The sequence below is a fragment of the Haliotis cracherodii genome, unplaced genomic scaffold (genome assembly GCF_022045235.1).
Source record: "Haliotis cracherodii isolate W230 unplaced genomic scaffold, xgHalCrac1.p SCAF_6, whole genome shotgun sequence".
Lineage (NCBI taxonomy): Eukaryota > Metazoa > Mollusca > Gastropoda > Lepetellida > Haliotidae > Haliotis > Haliotis cracherodii.
Window position 1 is genome coordinate 54,838,197 of NW_027266319.1, and position 25,105 is coordinate 54,863,301.

A 25,105-nucleotide genomic window follows, 5' to 3' on the forward strand; every position below is an offset into this window, starting at 1 on the left:
GGAATCGAGCGAACGGTTAAACACTATAGAAAGTACAGGTAACTTGACGCGATATACAGGTACATTTATGACATACATTCCAGGCCAGGTAAGTTTACAAAGCTTACAGTCGCCACAAGGGCTGTAACTAATGACCGATGCACATTCACACCTTACGATACAATACACGATACGTCAACCCATGCATCCATTCAGGTTTAAATTTGAATAAATTTTCAAAAGGCAATATGTTTACGTTTTGCAAAAACGGTTGAAACAAAACGTTTAATCTTGTCCATTAAAATTTGAACCAGAAACACACAGCAACATACAGTGAAATCTGAACTCCAGACACGAAGAGCTGAACCACCACAGCGAAACACACAGCAACGTACAGTGAAATCTGAACTCCAGACATGAAGAGCTGAACCACCACAACAAAACACACAGCAACATACAGTGAAATCTGAACTCCAGACATGAAGAGCTGAACCACCACAGCGAAACACACAGCAACATACAGTGAAATCTGAACTCCAGACACGAAGAGCTGAACCACCACAGCAAAACAGACAGCAACATACAGTGAAATCTGAACTCCAGACACGAAGAGCTGAACCACCACAGCAAAACACACAGCAACATACAGTGAAATCTGAACTCCAGACACGAAGAGCTGACCCACAACAGCGAAACACACAGCAACATACAGTGAAATCTGAACTCCAGACACGAAGAGCTGAACCACCACAGCAACATACAGTGAAATCTGGTCACACTCTGTCATCCAAGCAAGTGTGAATCCTGTCAACTGTCGATTGGGACAGGTGTTGCAAGCTATAGCGATACAGATACCACACCAGGAAACTAAATATCTCACACAAATATTTGATATTCCCTCAAAGACAACCACCTTCTTGGGAAACTGATAAAGATGCAAAGTGGACGAAATCATACCTACAACCAACACAGAATGACCTACATTGGAATGTCTATGCTAATGATTGGATTGAGTAATAGGGGAAAAAATAACCAGGCCAGATAGCTGACCCTTATGTAAACATGTCCTTCTGTGCACAAGTACTGATACGTAGCAGGGTTAGACAGGTGGCATTCAACACAGCCAATAACCTATGAAGCTGTAGGACAAGGTTTTTCACAAATGTACTGATGTAGCATAAAACAACTTGTGCAAACTAATTTTAGACTGTTTGTTTCTGATAACAAAAAAGTGCATATTTACAAAGCGCCAAATCCACACCAAAGCATTCTTAAAGCGCTACATTTTTACCCTGGTCAGTAGATCAGTGTGCCCTTGGTTTTTATTCTCAGCTTCCTGGGGACTATACAACCCTAGCTGGCTGTGAGGCACTTGAAGGTTAACAATGACTTAACATTATCATCTCATCCTACCAGGTATCCATTTATTGCTGGGTGAGCAGAGGCTCATTTCGAACCGTGACTTGCCTTAGGACACACAGGCAGGACCTGAAACCCTAGAAACTCTCAGGAGTCAAGCAGTCAGCTACTCTCTATGACCAACATTGGTTAACTGTACATGATTTGTGACCTGTGCACTGTCAGCAGGACGTTAAAAGAAGGTACTTGTTGTTACTCTGCCTCGCACTCGGCATTAAGGGCCAAAAACCAGGGCTGGTCGGCTCGGAGTCAGTATACTGTGTCTGAGTGGGGTATTCATGTTATCTCAGTGGGCTAGCACTATAAAATCAGCATTATTCTGGACTAGTAGAAGCAGATACACATCCATGTGCATGCACATCACTATATAGTCTTGGACGCGACCTTAAACCCCATTTCACGTCACGTCACATGGCATTTTTCAGCTACCCATGCTGGCAACACAGAGATTCTACATGAAAACGGAATGAGTATGGTTTTATACCACTTTCAGCAATATTCCAGCATCACGTCGGGGGACACCAGGTCTGTGCTTCAGACACTGTACCCAGTGGATCGAACCAGTGCATTTAGCTACCCCGCCGCACATCAGTGCCCGGTTCCCCAGTCAGAACCATACAACCACATATCACATGTATTGAATACTTCACATAAATCTAACATGCAACATTTAAGAGAAATTTATGGAAGTCAACTTCTTTTATAGTATATGCTTACATCTTCATAACAAAGAGGAAGATATCAATATATTCACTCTCTTAAGTGTATCACTTGTAAATGCTATTCAAGACTTGATGCAACATTGAGTTTGTCATTGACATTTCTAAATCTTTTAATAATTAATCAACACAAGCTGAACATAAAAAAAAGAGAAGATTTTCTAGAGAGCAATACTTCAATCTTTTCATCAATGCATAAGCGGGGACCAGGACGTGAAATTAAAGAAAACACAGATAATATTTGGTAACCGACAACAACCTATGATAAAATCTCAATCCCTGTCACTTAGGTACACACACCTGTACAGGAGAGGCAGGTAGATTTCACTGGAGTAGGCTCACATCAATCACTTTCCATGTATATAGATTAACCTACATGTAGAGAGCAGGTACACTATCACTAGACTACCTGTATATAGAGAGGAGGTAGAGATTACCTGTATATAGAGGACCCGCCCTATAGAGTGCCACTGCATATAGAGAGCAGGTAGAGATTACCTGAATATCAAGGACCTAGCTAGCTACCCTATAGCGTGCCACTGCATATAGAGAGCAGGTAGAGATTACCTGTATATAGAGGACCTACCCTATAGCGTGCCACTGCATATAGAGAGCAGGTAGAGATTACCTGTATATAAAGGACCTACCCTATAGCGTGCCACTGCATATAGAGAGCAGGTAGAGATTACCTGTACATAGAGGACCTACCCTATAGCGTGCCACTGCATATAGAGAGCAGGTAGAGATTACCTGTATATGGAGGACCTACCCTATAGCGTGCCACTGCATATAGAGAGCAGGTAGAGATTACCTGTATATAAAGGACCTACCCTACTCTGTGCCAATGCATATAGAGAGCAGGTAGAGATTACCTGTATATGGGGGACATAGCTAGCTACCCTATAGCGTGCCACTGCATAACGGAGCAGGTAGAGATTACCTGTATATGGAGGACCTACCCTATAGCGTGCCACTGCATATCGGAGCAGGTAGAGATTACCTGTATATAGAGGACCTACCCTATAGCGTGCCACTGCATATCAGAGCAGGTAGAGATTACCTGTATATGGAGGACCTACCCTATAGCGTGCCACTGCATATAGAGAGGAGGTAGAGATTACCTGTATATAGAGGACCTACCCTATAGCGTGCCACTGCATATAGAGAGCAGGTAGAGATTACCTGTATATGGAGGACCTACCCTATAGCGTGCCACTGCATATCGGAGCAGGTAGAGATTACCTGTATATAGAGGACCTACCCTATAGCGTGCCACTGCATATCGGAGCAGGTAGAGATTACCTGTATATGGAGGACCTACCCTATAGCGTGCCACTGCATATAGAGAGGAGGTAGAGATTACCTGTATATAGAGGACCTACCCTATAGCGTGCCACTGCATATAGAGAGCAGGTAGAGATTACCTGTATATGGAGGACCTACCCTATAGCATGCCACTGCATATAGAGAGCAGGTAGAGATTACCTGTATATCAAGGACCTACCCTATAGCGTGCCACTGTATATAGAGAGCAGGTAGAGATTACCTGTATATGGAGGACCTACCCTATAGCGTGCCACTGCATATAGAGAGCAGGTAGAGATTACCTGTATATCAAGGACCTACCCTACTCAGTGCCACTGCATAAAGGAGCAGGTAGAGATTACCTGTATATAGAGGACCTACCCTATAGCATGCCACTGTATATAGAGAGGAGATAGGGATTACCTGTATATCAAGGACCTACCCTATAGAGTGCCACTGCATATAGAGAGCAGGTAGAGATTACCTGTATATCAATGCCCAACCATACATAGTCTTGCCACCTGTCTATACAGGTCAGGTATTCAGTGACATTCATACCATCCCTAGGACAGCAGACAAGTTACTGCACGTACAGACAATCAGCAGCAATCAATACATCTCAATCACCCTTTCTGTAGTGTTATAACTGTTCTGTTTGATCAATGATTAAACAAAAGATTCTATTAATCATGATCTTTGTATAAAGATGACAAATATACTTAAATTTGTATGCAGATCATAACCATTAGGAGCTGGGGTTACAATGTTGTGGTAACGGTCTCTATGGAAATAAAATACCCAATTAATGGATTGTTTCATCTGCAAATATTCATCGCTATGACAACAGAAAGAAAGAAATATATTGAAGATAATCGTCATGATCATGTAAATCTTGATTGACTTCTGAGCAATATTCCAGGTTTGGTAACATGCAGTACAACACAAAACAAGATCCCTCCACTCCCCTCAACTCATCGAACTGCAGGAAATATTAATGTTAAACCAATTTTTATTACAATTATAACACTGCTGATATGAAATCCACAATCCATGCACAAGATTAAAACACAAACCCATAACCACCAGTACAGAATAATGAACATTTGCTACAGTTTACAAATTGGATCGGACACAACGTACGATGTAATTGCTACAGGCCTACATTATCCTCAGCGATAGAAGAGCCATCAAGTCCAGCCGTGAAACCCACTATTTCCTACCTCCAGCCGACACATCAACCATCAGGGCAGCCCACCTGGTCTGGGTTTGACTAAACACATGTTCAGGTAACATAACGACTGTCTTCACAGGTGAGGTGAGAGCTTCCTTCGCCGCTGATGGGGCAGGGCAAGGCACGTCAACTCCTTAAAAATGTACATACTAATTAGTTGAAGCATCCCCTCCTATATATTCATGTATCGTTGAGAACAATAAATCCTTGATGGGTTACAGAGTTAGGTTGAAGGGTGTCGCATCAGCCTACCTGGTCGCCTCGGTGTCCCGCTATCATGTGGTCAAAGCTGCTCCTTTGGCTATGTCATAGCCGTACACTAAGCTTTCATGCCTAGTCAAGTATCACGAGCCTCGATATAAGGCCCCTCACCATAACGTGGTTAATTGAGTCTTCAAATGAGCTCTACAGCCGGTGTTAACTAAGACAGGCGATAAGGTGTGTGACCGACATACTTGTTCTCACTACAAATTACAATGTACAGAGGTTCAGATTCATGTAGTCAGAGCTAATTCAAGATGATTGTCACAGTAACTCCTGACTTACTAACAGCAAAGTATAACAGTAAGTATAATGTCCCACAAGAAAGCACACACTAATTTCCCTCAATGTTAACTTAGCTCTATGAAGCTGAAACAAATCAACATGAAGTGTACTGTAATAATTTCAACAGAGATCAACAGCCGTAAGGACATACCTGGTTCCACGCCCTAGTGAGAGACTAAACACAATCCGTATCTCCATGACTCTGGAGTCACTGTTAGGACATGTTGTCGTATTTACGCGCGTATCTTCCGTGAGAGCATGCATCCCGATCGCCACCAGCAGGTAGAGTCCCATAGTCCGCGGACGCAACCTGACACCTGGGGGTAAATACAGGCGAGATGTTTGCCTATCGCAAAACAGATCCCGCTTAGCCAAGACGTAGGCCTCACAGGAGTGACATCAGTGAGGAACTGGGTCCCACACAGCTAGTTCGACTAGTCAGGCACATCTGGCTTGCTACCAACGCTGATTAGTAACTGGAAAACTAGATGACTTTGAATCATGTGACTAGCAAGGGCTCGGGAAAGCGGTTGTGGACAATTTGATTGATTTATGGTCAGAAGTGTGTAATGCTTGCATACTGATGTTATCTAGACTGGCTGAATACTTCCCAGTGCTCCTGGTGGACACGTGGAATGCCCGGGAATTAAAACAAGTAATTATTTCGAACAATGCCTTATCACTTATGTACAAATACACATTCTAATAAGCCTCCAAAACATTAAATGTTGCAGTTTACATAACAAAATATTATAAACATGCAACAATTTGAGAAAAAAAATATTTACGAGCAAAATGAGTTGGGTATTTGGTTTTCTATGTGTTTGTATTAAGAAAAATAAGCAGAAAAAAATATCCTCATTCTGTCAGTGTTTTTCTGATTCTTTTCCATTACCTCAAAACCAAAATAACAAATGTTTTAGCTGCATTTTTTGTACATTTTAGTGTTATCATAAGGACTTATATTAGTTAAGTCCACTCAGCAATATTTATCTAGGCCTGCTCAGAAGATGACATTTATCCCAAAAACTGCAGCTAATGTCAGTAAAAATTTCAAAGTAGCAATTAAATATCTCCTAATACATGTTAATATACATAACTAATTACTACTTTTATGGCTTTGTAGAGATAACCTGTATTTCACTGATAATCGGAGTAATAAAGAGGCAGAGAGTATAATCCTTGGTTTCACACTATTGCCTTCAATTCAATACTATCTCAAAATACAATGTTAAAATATCTGACTTTAAGACAATAACAACACAATGGCTCAAATCACAGATTGTAGCAATGTGGGATATCCCAGGTGATACCAACTGTCACAATCAGAATCAACACAACAGGTCGGGAAGTCCACGACCGAGATGTGTGCTCTGGAGGCCTGCTTTTCCAGGCAGGGTAGCCTCCTCTTAGCAAGGAGCAAGGGCTTTTATCAGTATGGCTTCATTGTCACCTGGATTTCAACACATTCAGGTAAATGGAGACGGCTGGCAAAGCAAATGGCAAATATCAACTGGGGTAACTAAGAGATAGTGTCCCCTCTTGACCTGCGGGCCCCGGCGAGGTCCCGGCTCGTAAGGGGAGACGCTGCAGGCTACCATCTCTTGTTATCCAGTCCTGCCTGTGGTGTGTTTGATTTTCAATTTATGCCTCTCATGTTTTATCAACTCTTGTACATACAAACGGTCTGCCTTATTGACCGTTTTCAAAATTCACATGCAAATTTATTAATTTTGACATTCTAGAATCACTTCCATATGAAGTCTCGTGGTTTGCTTATATAAGTTTTATATAGTGTCTGACAGCCTATCCCTACTCTTTCCTATAGCATGCACTCACCTGCTACTAATCAGTTCACAGTCTGATTTTGATGTGGTTGTATATTTATCAAATGTTATACTGAAACCTCTGCTTTGAAAATGTCTGGAACAAAATTAACTTTCCACTGGCCATGTTAAGGCAGTGCATTATTGCTGGTATCTAAAGAAGCCAGAATCTTGCCATTTAAACAGTGTCAGAGATAAAGAGAAAAGTAAAACTGTTAGGCAGGTTCAATTTTAGTCGCTAGTCCTTATGACAAATATGGCAAGAACTAACAAGTTTGATTAATTTCAAGTTTTATACACTATAACCATTTTGATATTTGGTTGGAATCTTAAGAGTAGTCATCCATTTACAGCATGGTAGAGTACAGTCACAGCATGGTAGAGTACAGTCACTGCAGGGTAGAGTACACTCACTGCCATCTACAGCATGGTAGAATACAGTCACTGCATGGTAGAGTACAGTCACTGCATGGTAGAGTACAGTCACTGCATGGTAGAGTACAGTCACTGCATGGTAGAGTACAGTCACTGCAAGGTAGAGTACAGTCTCAGCATGGTAGAGTACAGTCACAGCATGGTAGAGTACAGTCACTGCAGGGAAGAGTACAGTCACTGCATGGTAGAGTACAGTCACTGCAGGGAAGAGTACAGTCACTGCATGGTAGAGTACAGTCTCAGCATGGTAGAGTACAGTCACTGCATGGTAGAGTACAGTCTCAGCATGGTAGAATACAGTCACTGCATGGTAGAGTACAGTCACTGCATGGTAGAGTACAGTCACTGCAAGGTAGAGTACAGTCACTGCATGGTAGAGTACAGTCACAGCATGGTAGAGTACAGTCACTGCAAGGTAGAGTACAGTCTCAGCATGGTAGAGTACAGTCACTGCATGGTAGAGTACAGTCACTGCAAGGTAGAGTACAGTCTCAGCATGGTAGAGTACAGTCACTGCATGGTAGAGTACAGTCACAGCATGGTAGAGTACAGTCACAGCATGGTAGAGTACAGTCACTGCATGGTAGAGTACAGTCACTGCATGGTAGAGTACAGTCACAGCATGGTAGAGTACAGTCACAGCATGGTAGAGTAGTCACAGCATGGTAGAGTACAGTCACAGCATGGTAGAGTACAGTCACAGCATGGTAGAGTAGTCACTGCATGGTAGAGTACAGTCACTGCATGGTAGAGTACAGTCTCAGCATGGTAGAGTACAGTCACTGCATGGTAGAGTACAGTCACTGCATGGTAGAGTACAGTCACTGCAAGGTAGAGTACAGTCTCAGCATGGTAGAGTACAGTCACTGCAAGGTGGGAGTACAGTCTCAGCATGGTAGAGTACAGTCACAGCATGGTAGAGTACAGTCTCAGCATGGTAGAGTACAGTCACTGCAAGGTAGAGTACAGTCTCAGCATGGTAGAGTACAGTCACTGCATGGTAGAGTACAGTCACTGCAGGGTAGAATACAGTCACTGCAGGGTAGAGTACAGTCACTGCAGGGTAGAGTACAGTCACTGCAAGGTAGAGTACAGTCACTGCATGGTAGAGTACACTCACTGCATGGTAGAGTACAGTCTCAGCATGGTAGAGTACAGTCACAGCATGGTAGAGTACAGTCACAGCATGGTAGAGTACAGTCACAGCATGGTAGAGTACAGTCACTGCATGGTAGAGTACAGTCACTGCATGGTAGAGTACAGTCACTGCATGGTAGAGTACAGTCACTGCATTGTAGAGTACAGTCACTGCAGGGTAGAGTAGTCACTGCATGGTAGAATACAGTCACTGCATGGTAGAGTACAGTCACAGCATGGTAGAGTACAGTCTCAGCATGGTAGAGTACAGTCATTGCATGGTAGAATACAGTCACTACAAGGTAGAGTACAGTCACTGCAAGGTAGAGTACAGTCACAGCATGGTAGAGTACAGTCTCAGCATGGTAGAGTACAGTCACTGCAGGGTAGAGTACAGTCACTGCAAGGTAGAGTACAGTCACTGCAAGGTAGAGTACAGTCACAGCATGGTAGAGTACAGTCACTGCAGGGTAGAGTACAGTCACTGCATGGTAGAGTACAGTCACTGCCCATCTACTCTGGTATTGATTTGTATTGATTCGCCAGCCTGTGGAGGTGTGAGCAATTTGCTTCAACACGACTGATAGAAGGGAAAGATGCAATCAGCAGCCCGCTCCACTCGCTGCAGACTCCGATCAGGCAGAAATACAATGATATGTCTAGCCTCATTTGCCAATAATTAAAAGGAAAAAAGGGGTTTTCATACCTCAATACACTTCTGTGGTTGATGGACTACATGTGAGTCGTTGTTTGGATATCATAATTGAATACTGCATGCATGTTTCATGCCTTTGACACAAAAATAATAGTTGAAGCAGCTTTTCATGTCACATGCGCTTCAGTGTGAACAGAATTCAGAAGGCGTAACAAAACGAACCAACCGGTGGTCAGAGAGACACATCAGCATTTCAGAATAGCTTGGTATGTCATGGTGGCCCTAATCTCGGTAAGAACATAGCCTGATGTTTCATGACAGGCTTGCATGTTCAAGAACTTCATCGTTGTCATGTTTCATGCCGGTGGACATCCATGCCATTGTGCCATGACCAACACAACCTCTGTAACCTCCACAATGCTGTTTAGACTTATGAATATTCATGAGGTGCGATCAAAGTCAAGTACGCTATCAGTATACAACAGCCAACTCATTACAATCGTGTTTAGTGCTCGATGCTTGGTTGCTTCTCGTCCCGGCTCTCATGTTTGACCACACAAGGAAATTGGAAATACTTTGATAGCCACACAAAACATTGCAAGCGCCAATCAGACATGACAGACTAAGGATGTTACTTCCCTTCAACAAAGCCTAACTGGACACATCAGACGAAGATGTCGATCTGTCTTGCAGACTCTTCTCCACATCATTTGTGCATGTTAATTTGATGACGGCCAATATTTCTTTGACAGCTGGCGCTTCCATTGACTTCCATACCGACTCTGATTAGCAACTTTATCATCTCATACTGCAAACACATTAAACCAGCTCTGGATGAAACTGGACATTGGCGCTGACCTTCGGTGTCAGGACGGGTAGAAGTACACTTCCTGATTGCATTAAAACGGGCACATATTCTGCCCTGTAGTGTCAGCAGAGGACCTCTATTATCAGACTAAGATTAGAAGTTGTGTGGAAAACATGACGATCCGTCTGGCAGAACTTCTGCAGAGTTGTGTTGCACATATTGGTAACATGTTCACATGGAGTGACAGTTCATGTCAATTCGTAAGATTATATTTCAGATGAAGTAAATGTATTGGGTTTTATGTGACACTGAACCGACGTATCATCAAGCTAATTTGGAATGTTGTCCGAAAGATACCAATTCTCACAACACATGTTGCATTCCGTCTAAAAAAAAGCAACACTTTAAAACTGGTAATAACTCAATTTTGGCAATATTCCTAATAGTGAGTGAGTTGGGTTATCGCTGCTTTTAACAGTATTCCAGTTATATCACAGAGTGTCAGCTTAATGTGGGAGGAAAGCCCGGAGTGATGCAGGTCTCAGACGTTTACCACTTCGGTGAAACCCACGAGCATGGGTATGGAGCTGACAAACCTAGAAACATAATTGAGGCGAAACGGGATTCGAACCCACAATCAAAGGTTTCTGGCGTGCCCAAGGGACGCAACTCTGCACAACGAATCGCGGCACCTTAGACAACTGGGCCATCCTTTATAGGAAAACATTCGGAGTTAGCAATGTCTAATAGTCGTATGAATACTTTAAACTCGTATGAATACTTTAAACAGTCAGCACAAAAACATTAGCCATGACATGTCAATTGGAATAATTTTCAGTTTATATTAATCAGAACATGCAGTAATACGTGCACGTGTGTGAGGCTGCTTTTCCAGGCTGATGCTGATATAGGGCCAGCAAACTGAGATACCATGCCGCAGGTTAACATGAATACCTCACTCGGCATACTGACTCCGAACCGACCAGTCCTTGTTTGATCACCTAATGCCAAGCGCCAGGCAGGTTAACAACTAGTACCATCTTTAAACGTCTTTTGGTATGATGCTGCCGGGGATCGAACCCCAACCCTCCTCTCTCCGGGCTGATGATCTACCCCCTGACTTAGGAGGCCGTCACTGATGCATTAAGATGTAGGATGATTTATTATTGGATTGGGAGTTCACCGATCTAAGCTTCAATAGCTGTGCAAAACAGGAATGAACTTCTTTTGTCCAAGTCAGCCCACCAAAACGTGAAACCGACTTGTCAGAACATGCATTGAGTAGTTTGTAAAGGCAACCACAGCAGAAACAATACTACAAAATTACACAGCATTATTAAACCCATGGAAGTAACAGCAATCCATTAAAGCTGACAGGCCCTTAGGGTCCTTCAACCAGCTCTCACAACAACTGTCTGGTCCAGCACTAATAAATATCAGATGAACACCACGACTAAAAGCACAACAATAACCACAGAGTTTATCACATTCAGATTCCACAGGGAGCTATTTCACCTAACACCTGTATGGTCAGTTTGCCATACCTGTAGGCTAGAGCCCTAGTCGCCTAATTGGCTGCCTGTGAGACGTCAAAGGTCGACCTCTCACACACAGCACAGCCTACCTGCAGGGAGTGGTACTTCAGCCATTATCACCCTAATAAATATCTCAGGGGAGCTACAGGGTCTGTCGTCTTTACTCACTGATCACCAAGTTTGTACATTAATTATTGTCTGTTGGAGTAATATTACCTTGAGAGATTTCATGCTGTATATTTGATATTAATGGACAGGAAAGTGGGTTGGCATGACATGCAATAAGAGAGTGGGTATCTCTTTCTAAGTAGCTGCTCTGCTGGGTCAAATTCCACAATGCGATCTTAGCGCTAAGGTCATAGTAAAGCCCATACTTTAAAATACTTAAAACAGTCATAGCTCTAACATGATCGTAACCCCCATATTTCAACATAGACTTAAAACAGTCATAGCTCTAACATGATCGTAACTCCCATATTTCAACATAGACTTAAAACAGTCATAGCTCTAACATGATCGTAACTCCCATATTTCAACATAGACTTAAAACAATCATAGCTCTAATATGATCGTAACTCCCATATTTTAACATGAGGCTTACCACTCATAGCTCTAATATGATCGTAACTCCCATATTTCAACATGAGGCTCACCACTCAATGCTCTAACATGATCGTAACTCCCATATTTCAACATAGACTTAATACAATCATAGCTCTAATACGATCGTAACTCCCATATTTTAACATGAGGCTTACCACTCAATGCTCTAATATGATCGAAACTCCCATATTTCAACATAATGACTGAGTGAGTAGCGGTGTTAGAAATAGCCACAAGTCCCATAGTCCTTCCCGAACTGCCCAATAGCATTACAAGGACAAGAAGAATTTTGCCATTATTAAGTGATAGATTTGTTTGGGTTGTGTAACACCACACTGTAAATAATTGACTCGACAATCAGTGACATTGTCAACAACAGTCCATGCCAGCTGGGTCAGCAAGTCAGAGCTAGACACCTGGTCGATGTGGTTGCCAGCATAGGTACCTGGGGATAATTTCCACCCTGGAATACCCAAGGGGACATAAATAATAGACTCTTCACACTGCAGCCTTTGTGGGAACTGACCCCGTGTCCTTGGAGCATCTAGCTAACGCTTTAACCACTCGGCCATGCCAGCTTTTCTACAAATCCCACATGCACATCACATACCCTTCCTCAACCTAAATTTAATATCACATACCTATAGCTATACCTCTTCACACAAATCCAAGTAATTTACATTTTCTTTCTGTTGGAAAATTATTTTAGCCACAAGCCCCTACAAGGACTAGCAGGCACTTCACAGAATTCAAAAACACAGACAAACGAAATTAAAATCCTTTCAATACAACCTGAAAAATTTACATTACAACCATTTCCTTCAAAAGCTGGTAAAAAACATGGCTGTACCCTATAGATCTATGTTATTAGAAGCTATATATAGTAACAGGTGGTGCTTAACTCGCAGCCGCTCAGTGTGGCGTTATATGCACCGATACTGGAAACAACAGATCCCTGCTAACACTCGCTTGATCTTATTAACACCGAACATAAAAAAAAGCATGGGAAATATCAAAGGGAGGTAATGCAATTTCCAACAACACAGGCAGCCCACTGTGAATTTTTCGAAAGTGCACAAGCTCTTAAAACTCATTTATGACAGCCATGAAAGCTCTTTCTATCGTAGACAGGGGAAATCGGATATCTACATACTGTGTACAACCAGAAATATTGACGAGTTTCGACAGGAATATCTATTTTTGTCAGCCAAGATTGTGTATGTCATGATCTTGTGATAAGACATCGTTCACATACCAAGTGTTCATGGTGACTGATCTAAGAGACATAAATTCAATGTTGCATATAGACAGAATGAAACAAAAACACCAACAGCATAAGAGTAGTCAAAGACCTCAGTATAAGAGCAGTCAAAGACCTCAGTATAAGAGCAGTCAAAGACCTCAGCATTAGAGCAGTCAAAGACCTCAGTATTAGAGCAGTCAAAGACCTCAGTATAAGAGCAGTCAAAGACCTCAGTATAAGAGCAGTCAAAGACCTCAGTATAAGAGCAGTCAAAGACCTCAGTATAAGAGCAGTCAAAGACCTCAGTATTAGAGCAGTCAAAGACCTCAGTATAAGAGCAGTCCATGTCATGAACCTAAAACTTAAAGATGCAGGGATGAGAATGGATATTTTCCTTTTCAGCTGAAACATCTTTGCAATGGAGCATGGTCCATAATTTTGGGGAGTTTATGGGGGAAGCCATCAGATTTTAACAAATTTGTGGTCACTAAATTTCACAGATCTGCAGAAGATTCTCATCCCTGAAGATATAGGGGATCCCTGGATTCAAATACTGCTGGAACAACCTCACGGACCCCAGGACCCCTTAATTTCAAACACTGATTAGGATACATGTGCTCTTATGCAATATCAATATAAATGTAAGCATTACGCTTTAAAAATATTTGCCAAATAGAAATCCAATAACTCTTTCAACAATGCTACTTAAGAAAAGTGCTTTTAAAAAACAAGGGACGGAAGTGCAATCAATATGCTTGATATCACATTACTTTCATTGAAATTTAACAACACCAAAGCCTATATGTTTTATTGAGCACTTTGAAATTGTATCTATCATCAAATACCATGGCATTTTGCAGTGGATGTATCGACAGCGTTAGAAACTGGCACTTGTCCTTGCCAAACTGCCCAATAGTTGAAGGACTAGTAGAAATATGCCATTATTAAGGGTATTGCTATCATTATAAGGACCAGTGGACTAAAACTGTTAGTTTCTAGCGCTGTATTGATACAGATATTTCCATCAACGACAGCCAATACGTACCAGCATTACAAGGTTGAGAGGTCATCTGCATATCTCAGTGTTCCATTAAATCTTATGGAGCATGGAACGAGGATATTGAACACGAACATGAACCCTGCTTCATCTAATTGTATGGATGGGCCATGATACTCCTTTCTGCACAACCGACTAATAGCAAGTTCTTTATTTTCTCGTTGTTCCAGGGTATGCATTAAAACAGTAATAATTCCCAACTGCTTTATCCTAAGTTAAACTGCATGGTCACTTCAGTCCCCCCTGCCTCCCTTTCATCTTAATCATACAGATTACAGCTCCATACTTTGTCGTCGGTTCCTGGATCAATAAAACTAGTTGTAAAGATATCATTATGACAATGAAACATTGCTGGCCTTATTACTACAGGTCAAAGTCCTTACCAACAGCAACTGAGAATGGCTGCACAGAACAGATATTGCAGGAATATTCCTCTGACTATGTACTGGAACTGAATCAATGACTGCACTGAAATATTACAAAAGTGAGGGTCTGTGCTAGGTATTAAGTCGCTTTTAGCAAATATCCAGCAATATCATATTCGGGACACCAAGAGTGAGTGAGTGAGTGAGTGATTGAGTTGGGTTTAACGCAGCCTTTGACTAGGGTTCCAGTTATATCATGTTATGTCAGCTTAATGTGGGAGGAAAGCCCAAAGTGATGCAGGTCTCAGTCATTTACCATTTTGGTGAAACCCGTGAGAACAGGTATGGTGCCGACAAACCGAGAAACAAAATCAGGGTGAACCAGGATGCGAGCCCACAATCAAAGATTCAAGGCGTGGCCAAGGGATGACTCTCTGTTGCACATAAGACGGCAAGGACACCTGTTACCAGCCGGGACACCAACATGGCCTTCACATTGTACCAAGGAGGAACCGGAGGTCAGATATTTGACATGGCAAGCAAACACTTTAGTGATGAGGCTTACCAACCATCCCGACAATATCACAAGATATCAAGCTCTTCTAGAACAAGCTCTGTTAAAATGACCATTCTGGTCTAAAACCATGCTAGTTTTGTCATTTCAAATCTATCCAAATTGTGGGTACAAAACCTGGGAGATATTATAATCTCACTAATCTACAAGAACAACCTCTCTCAGAGCAAAAAAACTTGGACACAACTTTCACAAGGTATGAATCAATACCATGTTTTCTTCCACAGCTTTAGTTAACCAAAAATCAATAAATTATTTTCATCTTCAAATCAAAAGTCTTGCCTGCTTATTTCAGTAAGGTGTTAACCGTGCTTCTGTCTGCATAAGAGGAGAACACGGAGACTCCATCAAGACATGGTTCAATAACCAGAGTAGCCCTCCCGCCAGCGTCCCGCCATGCTCCAGCTTGCTGCTGCTACTGGGGCAGATTCTCATTAGCAACATTTAACCTTGAATAGGCTCCATGGATTCCGACTTGCAACATGTTCTAAACTGCCGTATGACAAAGAACACGATCAGCTAGACTACATACATTCGGACCTGATTTGGCAGATTTAGACTTTCTCTCAAGTAATACTGCTGTGTACAGAATATAATTACTAGCTTGAAGCGAAACATTCTGCCTGTATTTTGCAAGTAATATTTCCAAAGCTGAAACAGAAGATCATTACTAGCTGGGGTCAATAGATTCTGACTTGCATCTTGATATTCTGAGACTAAAAAATAATCTCATATCTTGCTACACAGTGTACACAGATAAAATCAGCAACTCACGATTTTTTCTTCAGATGAAAAAAGAACATCATTTCAAAAACTTGTATACACAAGAGTAATATAAGCTGCATGATACATGTATACTGAATTGGTTCTGTAGATTCTAATTTAACTTCAAAATGACATCTCATATATTGCTCAACACAGACAAATATCCCTAACTTGATTCCATCGATTTAAATAGTATTAAATGAATGCCTTGCCTGGCACCATGATTAACACGGGCTCTCTTGGGCGGTAGTGTGGAAACCGGTCCTGCATTAAGTTAATTAGTGGTGGGGTAAGGCTGCAGTTTATTATACTCAAGTTGCTCTACCAGTTTGTCAGGTTCCAACCTTCCCAAGTTCTGTTATCTGCATATTGGTTAGGAAGATAGTATCTGATGATGCCAAATGCGATTACACAGAACAAACCACGAAATGCCGCGAGCTGAGATGAAGGGTCAAGCTTGAAGTCCGAGTCCGGACTCCACACCGGCCTAATCTATTTCATTCATACAGAGGAAGCCATGCTTTAGCAAACTCTCACATCCAAGATGCGAATTCGATGTAATCAATCAGTTGTCATGGCAACTCCAGAGGCACTGATTTCAAATGGTGCTAGATGTTGAACCTGTGTCTATCCACCACTTAAAACCAGGCTTCGAGAGAGCAGTCAGTGTGCACCTGCTGGGGACAAAAACATTTTTTACAATACCCAAGGGTATCGGAGAGAAAAATAGCCCCTGGTTCGTGGATGAGGCTTCCATGGTCTTGGACATAACAGTTAATTGCCTGCTCCTTCCTCACATCCCAGGTCAACACCGTCATAATGCCATAAGAAATAAACTACTTTCCATGTGACAATGTATGCAATCAGTGCTTGGATCTCAAGGGTCCACTTAAGTATGGGTAAATCAGAGAAAAAACTATTTTCAGAATCCCTGTTCACACAGAATTGGGAGAAGTGAATTTCAGGTGTGAATATGTTCTAGAAAGTCATTGTTTGATTTATCAAACATTACATCGTAAAATTTGAAAATACATAATTATGATTGGTCAATGAGAGGTTGAAAATGACCACAAACCCCTGAGTACAATATTAACTTTCACTTAAAATAGAGATATTTGAACTCCGCATCATTGTAGTAACATCAAAGAAAGTAATTCGTTTTCAAAGTCACTTGGCAATATAAAATATTGAAATTATATGGTACAAAAAGCCAAATTGTAGTTCCTTGAATATTGAAAGATTGGTTGGCTATACATTTTGGAAAAAACGAAAGGACTGAAAAGAAAAACATGATAAAAATCATGCATTACAAATTTAAAGGTTTAGGCCCACCATTCAATTGGGCTGTGTCAAATTTAACTATAACACAGCTCCAATAACATCCAGCTAACCAGGAGACACATGCACAAACTATACACATTACTTGTGTAATAACCACTAACTATCATTGACAATCTCAGACAACATGAACCATGCATCACTAGACAAGCTCCGTACCATGCACAATCATGTTTCTGTTCATCTAGCTATGTAACTGTATCTATATGCTAATGCTTCAAGAGGCGGTGACTTCCCCGAAATGTATTCTTGCCTGCTGTTGCAGGATCAACAAAAGAAAGATAGGTGCTCCTAAATACTGTACATGTAAAACAGTCCTTAAATACTGTCCATGAAAAGCAGATTTTAACTGTTTGTTCAATCTATATGGCTTGACATTCATACCCTGAATAATTTGTTAATTCAAAAAAGGAATGAAAACGATCCAAGAACATATTTTGAGCCATCTGTTCATATAATGATATTAACTCTTACGAAGACCTGATTATAGCAGCTGTGGATTTAAACCCCAATTTCAACATTTCTGCGTTTACAATAAAATTCCTCATGTCCCATGATAAATTATTAATGGATCAATAAATCAATAAATTACACTAGAATGCTATGAATGATTTGAATGTAAAAGATAAAGCAAGTCTTCAACAATTATTCAAGAGAATAATAGGGACTGGAATGAGACTAGAAATGTCTGACTACAAAGGCAATTCCTCGATATCTCTGAGGCAAAAGAACAGGGTGGCACTTTCCATACCTATCATCATAATACCATCAAATTCCTCTCTACATATATGAAAACTACTATATCACATGTTGATATGAAACAATTATCATCACCAAAAGACAAGCCTCAAGTTTCGGAAAATGGCACATTTATCATGACAAAAATCCCTCCACATGTCAATCCGAATTCACAGATGCAAGCTGTGTGTGTGTGTGCGTGTGTGCGTGTGTAATTATCACCCGATTTCTGTATCACAAAGCATATCAATATCAGCCTTTGTGGACGAAACGAAACATTAAATGGTTATCATATTATCCATGTTCTGGGGCTATACAGTGATGTAAGAGGTCACAGGGTCCACCAAGTCCCCAGAGAACAACACATGCCGTTATTGACAAATTTCTATTTTACCCAAGTTTATTGGAAGTATCAGGGGTATTATGACCCTGATACAACATTGCCATCTGTACAAATTCAAAATCAATGCACTGTGCCTGGAAATAAGGACTCGGTTTCCATATGCTTTCCCTTGGCATTATTAGCTCAGAGAAGTAAATAACATTTGTTGGTGGAAAAAATTCTGTGTTGCATCTTGAAGCCTGCATGGAAGTAGTATAGGCATTAGCATGTAAACCTGCTGATGGAAAGTCACACAAAAATATACCAAAACAAATTAACACTTTGATCTATAGAGCTTTGAGTTCAAATTCAGTAATCGTAAAATATTTTTCGGGGTATTTCTAAGTATGTCAGAACTGTTGAGTCCACCAGGCTGAAATTAATTTTTGGCATCATGGTCTTCAAGGACAGTTATACTTCTGAAAAGTAATTAACGAACACCCAATTGTTTCAGATGACTACGGTTAATCTGTCATGCCTTTTGTCCTGTGAGTAGTTATATCACATGAGTGAGTGAGTATGGTTTTACGCCGCTTTTAGCAATATTCCAGCAATATCACGGCGGGGGACACCAAAAAAGGACTTCACACATTGTCCCCATGTCAGGAATCGAACCCGGGTCTTCAGCGTGACGAGCGAACACTTTAACCACTAGGCTACCCAACCGCCCCTTACATCAGATGAGCTTAGTGGAAATAAAAGCGACAAGACCCTTCCATATTCATAAATTCATAAGAAATATCTGCAAAAAGCAGAGTTGACTGTGCATGAGTTGGACGACGGTTTAGTGTCATGGTTCTGACAATATACCAGCCATAAAATGGCAGCTTAACCTAACATTAAGCTGAAAAACAACTATGAGCCAACACTTATCCACTTGGCTAACCTACCACTCTTTCAAAATAACAAAATAATCATATACAGTAAACTGCGGTTATAACGAACACGCTCATAACAAACAGACCAATATAACGAACTTATTTTGAAGTCCCGTCTATGTGTTGTATATATGCTTATAACGAACTACGTTTATAACAAACTAAAATAAGTGGTCCCTTTGAGTTCGTAAAAACCGTAGTTTTCTGTATAATCTCACATAAATTACAATTATGTGAACAGGTCGGAGATATAATCCAGATAAAATTGGTCTGTAGGTTTGGACCAGAGGGAGTGTTTCTGAACACACTGAACTGTACTTTTCATATTGATGAATAAACAAAACAACATGTTGGTGTTTCTTCTCAGAGGGGAAAAAGCCCTTCCTTTGAAGAGTTAGATTAGGGGATGCTCGTGAAGGGGGAAGAGTTTAAGTGCATTTGGGAAGCGTGGCTCAGATCAGGGATTACTTGAGAAGCAGCAATCAGAAGCAGCGATATCTTCTGCCTCGCTGTATGCCTCATTAGTTGCCCAATGAAGACCAGTTTCTTCTGAAATAATCCCTGATGTGATTCCGGGTAGTAAGTGCTTGCATGATTAACTTGGAACAAGCTAATATCACAATTCAAGTCATGTGAATTAGGAGGGTTAGTACACTGCTTCAGTTAACGACAATGTGAGGCCAGTGTTTGAAATGCACCCAGGGCCTGACTGGAAACATTGCTTCCTTATTGGACAATGTTAGTTATAAAAACACGAAATATTTCAACTCAAATCTTGTTTTAGGACAGTAGTTTCGACACACGTGACACGGCACTTCAACCAAACATTCGTTACCTTGGTGATATTCGAGTCCTCCCCTGCCCTTGAAAAAATGAATAATAAATAATTGAGCATTTATGGCAACAGTGAAATAGTCAGCATTATTGTCTTAGCTTAGTAGTATTCCTCCTTGCTTTCAACATGGGTGAAAATGGAGCAGGAGTGAGTGAGTGAGTTGGGTTTATCGCCGCTTGTAACATTATTCCAGTTATATCGCAGCGTGTCAGCTTAATGTGGGAGGAAAGCCCGAAGTGATGCAGGTCTCGGACATTTACCACTTCAGTGAAACCCACGAGCACGGGTATGGTGCTGACAAACCTAGAAACATAATCGGGGCGAAATGGGATTCGAACCCACAATCATAGTTTTCTGGCGTGCCCAAGGGATGCAACTCCTGAATGGCAGCACCTTAGACGACTGGGCCACCCGTGTGCCTAGATGGCCTTCAAATAAAACACCAACAAACTTAGCCAACATACTGGAGGTTTAATTATTTGGATAAAAGAATTTGTTATTCATAGTATCATCTCATCCTACCAGGTACCCATTAACTGCTGGGAGAACAGAGGCTTACTTGGAACAAAGTCTCTAAAGAGATATCACATGTACCTGAGTTTCATAATATGAAATTTCTTATTAAGACTTCTGTTTGGTTCAGTGCACATTTCAAAGTGCAAATCTTGTGATTCCAGCCCAGTTATGATAACATTTTTTCATAACAATTATTCAAATTTAAATTTTCTTTAGCCTTCCTTTTTGTCAACTCCTATCCATCTCGAGGCATGTAATGTGATGCTTGATAAGCAAGTAGTGGCTTCGATCCAGTGACCCCTGTGTTGACTCATCTCCAGAAATGGGACTTTAATCCTGACAGATCTACTGTGATGTCATGATCTTAATACCGTGTGCCAGTGGAATTCTCGTATTCCACATGGAGGTGTGCTGCCTCCTGCTGGGACAATGTACCCTGAGTGAATCGCTGAACACAATATTTCTCATCATGAATGGGATGGTGAATTTTTTATGGTGCAATTGTACTGGTTGAGTGAGCAGTAGTGGCAAGTCGCTTGAGAAGTAACAATGTGTGATGGGAAGTAGTAACACACCCCCCTTTAAAACCAGCGAGCCAAAACGCACGCAAATGTCCCAATGGCTGAATCATTGCATTCCACGTCTAAAACCAACACTTAGTACAAATTATCCCAGGCTGATGACATCACATACACGCAGTTCCCCCCAAAAGTGATTTAGTTATTGTAGAATGTAGATGCCTAACAAAGGCTGTATAGGGGCTAATTACTTGGGTGTGGGTGCAGTTTTCAATCCTTAAGTGTTTCATGAGAGTGAGTGAGTAAGTACGCTTTCACACTGCTTTCCACAATATTCCAGCAATATCACTGCAGAGACACCAGAAAAGAGGGTAATCGAACCTGGGCCTTTTGGCGTGATGAGCGAACGCTTCAACCACTAGGCTACCCCACCGCCCCTTAGGATGTAGATGCACAGTACTTACAATGGCCCATTATTAGGTCTGGGAGTGGCTTTCAATCCTTAAGTTTTTCATAATGAGAGTCCCTGTTGTTTCACCATGGATAAGTTACAGCATCATCAGTGTGGCACTGCATCTTACTGCCATTACCAAGCTGACAGTGATGGGTTTAACATCATTCTGTACAGAACACAGTTCTATCACAGCTTGCAGATCCGCAGGGACCACATCAAAATGATGTATATCATCACTGCTTACCAGTTTGGTGTAACCCCAGAGCAGGGGAATACTGCAGATCATTCAGCTTACAGCTACTTCACTGCACAGCCAGGATACCACTGGTAATAACATGCTCAATTTATAGTTTTGTGCCAATGGGATCGTGTGTCAGTCAAGTAAGTCAAAATTCTCGTCAATTATTTTTTTCTGACAGCATTTTCTTCACCTGCTTCATTTGATATGATGCTGCCATGATGCTGTGCACAAGTCAGTCTCATCTTCATCCTTCCTTGAGAGATGGTTTTAACATTTAAATTGACTTGGCATTTGAGGCCTGTACCTTGAATGTCACAGTTTGACACTGACGCTTTTTCAAGTGGTTTTCATATCGAAAAGGATGTCAAAAGTTAAAGTATTCTTATCAGAAACTTTATAGCTATATAACTAAAAAATATTACATGTTTGTCAAGGCAGACAAGCCTTTCACAGCAGATGTTCTGTATTATAACATGACAAATGCTGGATTTATTTACCCTGCTCGGTAAACAGAACCTCGTCAAATCCATTGTCAACCCCCTAAATAGGTACAGTTTTCACAGGTAGTTCTTATTTGTTCGTTTCTTTCATAAATCAACTATTTATTTACTAATAGAAAATGAACAGATTTGTACGTGAAAGCCTAGAGTCTTTCACAAGAAATTCATTACCAAGCTCAAGCCGTTGACGGAATGCTTCAGAATGGGGAGAGTGTGACCCTGGCCATGGCAGACCGGTAAAGGTCCCTGTGACACTCCAGTGAATGTGGAAAGTATGGAAGCTGTTTGTGCAATGTGTCCTGAACGGAGGGTATTGCTTGACGGTTGGTTTGACAAGCTGGGCGAAGATGAACTGACTTGAAACCCTGACAGTTCACCTGACGGCTGTTAACGTCTTAATTGTGTTTAGAATACCGGCTTGCAACTCCAATAACGGGTGGAGTCCTTTAGAAGAGAGTGATTCAGCGCTCTTGAAAACCTTGTGTGAAAAGATCTCCGATTTGCAGCTAGAGTTGGGCTGGCTCCGCAAAAGCTCCCCTCTCACGCAACTGAAATACCTGAAAGCTACGACCACGAAGCTTAAGTCTTCTCGATTGCATTTGCATAGCCTGGTGTCATTACAAGTGATTGTGGTACTTGGTCACAATGGTTCACCTACACTGTGTAGCCAGCATGCCCTAACATAATGAGCTTTTTATGCCTGTTTTAAGCATATCAGATTTTGTTCTTATACAATTGCATGCAATATCAATACTATACCCTCGGCTACAATATTATTCCTACATGGTGAATAATCCGTTTAACAACACAACACTCCAACCAGGAACACAGTTGATATTTTTAAACAGAAAAAATTTACCAGAGGAACAAAACGTCAAAAAAAAGCAATTTTTAGCCAAGTCAAAAGTCAGGATTTTCATGGTGGAGTGTTAGTGTTTTTTGCAAGGTGGCACGCTTGACTTTACCTGGGTATTTTAGATGTGATGTTTAAAGAGGCTCGGAGACGCTTAGGGGGGTGTTTACCCTGTGTATTTGCATCTCACACCTCTGATGTCCGAACCCTGTGTGGGTCTCTGTGGGCAGGTGGTGGACTAGGAGGAGGTATTTGCGATGTCGACTGCTCTGCTAATGACCTCAATTAGCACATCATAACAACATCTTTTGGCACATCACACAGTTCTGTAATTAATAAATCCTTTCTTGGATTGGAATACATCCCTTGTCTAACCAAACTTTTCTCAACTAAGTTCAAATGAAAAAAATGAGCTCCACTTTTAAATCAGTTTAAAAAATCAGGAAACTAATGGTTAAGTTTGCCATTACGGTAAGCATACCTATCCAACGGTAAAAATGTTCCTGTATAGATGCAAATTTGTTGCAAACTGTCATAAAGCTTTCACTTTAAAAGGCTTCTTCTATTTCAAATTGATTACATAAATGTCAAGGGAGAAAGTTAAAGTTCATGAAACCGTTTCTATTTAATTGTCAAGTTTAACACACAAGAACGTATAAAACAAAGAAAATGTGAAACGAATATAGGTTTCGAAGACAGTCGAGGAGTGCAGGTCAAGGGTGAAGTGTCCACCTGGTTAACACTCAAGGACTAGGTTTAAATCCCATCTGTGTGTGTGCAGTGCATCCACCAATCAGGTTTATGATGAGGCCCATGTTAAACTATATTTTCTAAGGCTATCGGGCTGATTAACCCTTGCTATATAATGGGTACAGTGAGAAAAACGGTGGGCGAGTGAGTATGGTTTTACACCGCTTTAAGCAGAATTCCAGCAATATCACTGCAGGGGACACCACAAATGAGCTTCACACATTGTACCCATGTCGGGAATCAAACCTGGGTCTTCGGCGTGACGAGCGAACGCTTTATCCACTACCCCACCCTCCCTGAGAAAAATGGTACTTAAGGATTGTTTAGTATTGTTGTGTACTGATGTATTCTTTCGGCAAGCTTGTTTGATTGTTTGACCCACATTCAGCAATGTTTTTCAGATAAATGACAGCAGCTTCAAAATAACTAGTGATTGTTATTATGAGTAATGTTCAACATCGAGGTTCCATAACACTCAATCAAGCAAGTCTGCGTCTGATCACCCGATTCACAGTCATTTCGTATGACAGGCATTAATTGCTGGGAACCAATTCTAACCAGTATCCCAACAGTTTCTTTCAGTAACATTTATAAAACTGAGTAAACATTTCCGTAGTCATCAATCAAGTGGAATATTAGCCCCCTTCTTGTTTCTCTTACTATATCATGTCCCCCAGCCTCGTGAAAGAAATGATGTTATGGAATACCTTCATACTGTTTCCTTGACAACAATGATAAATAAGTAAAAACATTCTCTCCTATTTTTGCCAGTTTTAACAAATGCCTGCCACCAATATTATCAAACTATCAAAGCAAATAATTTTGAATGCTTTCATTTCAAAACATCTATCAAGCATGTAAATCACAAGTTTGAAATTGCCAATTTACACTGAAAAGAAA

At 41.1% G+C, this 25,105-nt stretch overlaps 1 protein-coding gene across 1 annotated transcript in view; it reads right to left on the minus strand.

Annotated features, from left to right (window-relative positions):
- Nucleotides 1-25,105, minus strand: part of LOC139445683 (uncharacterized) — a 180,626-nt gene that overhangs the window by 85,338 nt on the left and 70,183 nt on the right. The gene's annotated exons all lie outside the window — the stretch shown is intronic.